This window comes from Trachypithecus francoisi, unplaced genomic scaffold (genome assembly GCF_009764315.1).
Source record: "Trachypithecus francoisi isolate TF-2019V2 unplaced genomic scaffold, Tfra_2.0 Lachesis_group3, whole genome shotgun sequence".
NCBI lineage: Eukaryota > Metazoa > Chordata > Mammalia > Primates > Cercopithecidae > Trachypithecus > Trachypithecus francoisi.
The window spans coordinates 46,935,856-46,938,602 of NW_022681468.1; positions in this window are offsets into that span (position 1 = coordinate 46,935,856).

Sequence of the window (2,747 nt, forward strand, 5' to 3'; positions counted from 1 at the left end):
TCTCTTTTACTGTGTTATGTAATCTTTACAGGCAGAAAACTACCTTTTTCTTCTTTGTAGGTTTAGAACCTAACATAGGCCTTGGGATTTAGTAGGCATTCATTTGTGTAATGAAAATTTATAAAAGATATCAAAAGCTAAAAGGTCATATTTAATGGACAAATGCATGCCAGTAAAAATGTGTTTTGTCAGTGTTTGTACGTTCAGGAACGTCCTGGCCAGTCACTTAAAATGAAATCTTTTTTTAAAAAAAGATTGTGTCTCTAAATAACCACCAGAGAATTGTTTTTCTGCTTCTTGTTACTTCATTTTTCACAGATCTTCCTAATAATTATCAGTGGTACAAATCTGGGAAAAATTCATCCAGGGCTGAGGATTCGTCACGTGCCAATAGTGGGATAGATAAGCCACGTGGCTCAATAAATTATTGAACCCATAATCTCACCCTCCAAATACTTTTTTTTTTTTTTTTATCACAATACCATAATGCCTTTAGGTGTGAAACTGGGTATAGTCTGAGAATAGGAACTGGATGAGATATTTCATGAGGACACTTGATCCTTGCTGTGATATTGCTAAGGTGTGGCATCATGATTTGGAAGAAATGAGAATGGCAGGAATTGGGGAGATAAGTTAAAATATCAGCCTCGTAGTAGGCATTCATAGAGTTAAAGCAGTAGTTGTGTGCGCTTAGCTCCCAAATTCTCAGAATTTTTACAATAATTAAAAGGACATTGGATTGAGTAAGCACTCTAAAACACTGGATTTGAAAACCGGATGTTACGTGTTCTAGCCTTTTACTCTTTGGCTGTGACCTGGGATACATCACTGCTTTTGCTTTTAGAGAGAGAGGGTCATTGGGCTAGGTATTTACAGCTCTTAATATTTTAGGGTTGCAATCTAGCACCATATTTTTAAAACAAGAATTCTAAGCTTCTGATATCTACCTGTTCCCTGCAAGGTTAACTTTTTAAATAAACCCTGAGAATTAGAAGTTTTAGACATTTACTTGATAATTTTAGCATTTGAGGAATTGGCTGACATTCCTAGAATCAAATTCCGACAGAAACTTTAATGGCCCCTCTGTCTCACTGTTTTATTTAACAAGAGTTCTGATTGCTTTCATTGGTTGGTGTTAAAACAGATTATTTCAAGTAATAGCCACACTGATTAATTTCATTATGGTGACATTTCATTAATGTCACTATAGTGACATTTCAGTTTTATATATATGTCTATGCTGCCCACACACAAAAGTAATACAGTGTGATTCAGTATTTTCTTCTGTAGTTCATTTGTATAAAAAATCAGATGTGGGGCCGGGCGCGGTGGCTCACGCCTGTAATCCCAGTACTTTGGGAGGCTGAGGCGCGCAGATCACGAGGTCAGGAGATTGAGACCATCCTGGTCAACACGGTGAAACCCTGTATCTTTACTAAAAAAATACAAAAAATTAGCCAGGCGTGGTGGCGGGTGCCTGTAGTCCCAGCTACTTGGGAGGCTGAGGCAGGAGAACGGCGTGAACCCAAGAGGCAGAGCTTGCAGTGAGCCAAGATCGCTCCACTGCACTCCACCCTGGGTGACAGAGTGAGACTCCGTCTCAAAAAAAAAAAAAAAATCTGATGTGGATGCCGAGCTCAGTGGCTCACGCCTGTAATCCCAGCATTTGGGGAGGCCAAGATGGGTGGATCACAGGTCAGAAGTTAAGAGACCAGCCTGGCCAATATGGTGAAACCCCGTCTCTACTAAAAATACAAAAATTAGCCGGGTATGATGTCACACATATGTAGTCCCAGCCACTTGGGAGGCTGAGGCAGAAGAATCACTTGAACCCAGGATGTGGAGGTTGCAGTGAGCCAAGATCACACCACTGCACTCCAGCCTGGGTACAGAGCAAGACACCATCTCAAAAAAAAAAAAAAAAAAAAAAAAATCTGATGTGATCCACAGAAGTGGTTTCATGACTTACTGTGGGTCTCAGCCTGCTTTGGACGGGATGAGGAATCAACTAGATAACAACGTTTTAAATTTGTTTGGTACTTTAACATTTGCTAGTCACTTAGATATACTACTACACTTATGTATGATAGCTTAAAAGTTAGATACAAATTAATCATTATCTGAAAAATTCCTAACAGCAGTGGGTTGAGTGGGAAAAAAGGCATGGAGGATGAGTTCATTTTTTTTTTTTTCTTTTTGTTGGCTTTTGTTAAGTTTAATATATTATTGAGTCTGCCAGTTCAAACAGCCCACTTAGGGATCATAAGGATTTGTATTTATTTACATTTAGAGTTACCTCAAATCCTGTGGCAAGCAAAAAAATAAAAATAAATCCCCAATTATTTCCCTCAAATCAAACCAGAATTGTTAGTTTCTCAAAAAAATCTTAGTTCTTTAGTCTGTATATGCATTCATAAAGCTCCTTCCAGTGTTTGTATAATTTTGGTGGCCTAGATCTTGGTCAGATGGTACAGGGAGGAGGATTTTTGTATGAAGGAACATAACAACAACAAAAAAGGCACCACCTTCTTGTTTCTTATTCCTCTGTGTATCATGTGATACTGCTTTTAAGGCCTTAGAATTGCCAAGGTCTTGGTAACCCAAGGCAAACTTGCTGTCTTCCTCTCAAATTTGAAGTTCTGCATTTTGTTAGTCATGAAGAACTAGTCTGTTACCAGCAAATACTTAAGCCACAAAACTTGCTTCTCTGTGCTGCTGTGTACTTCCTGTTTTGTCAGATTTCCATT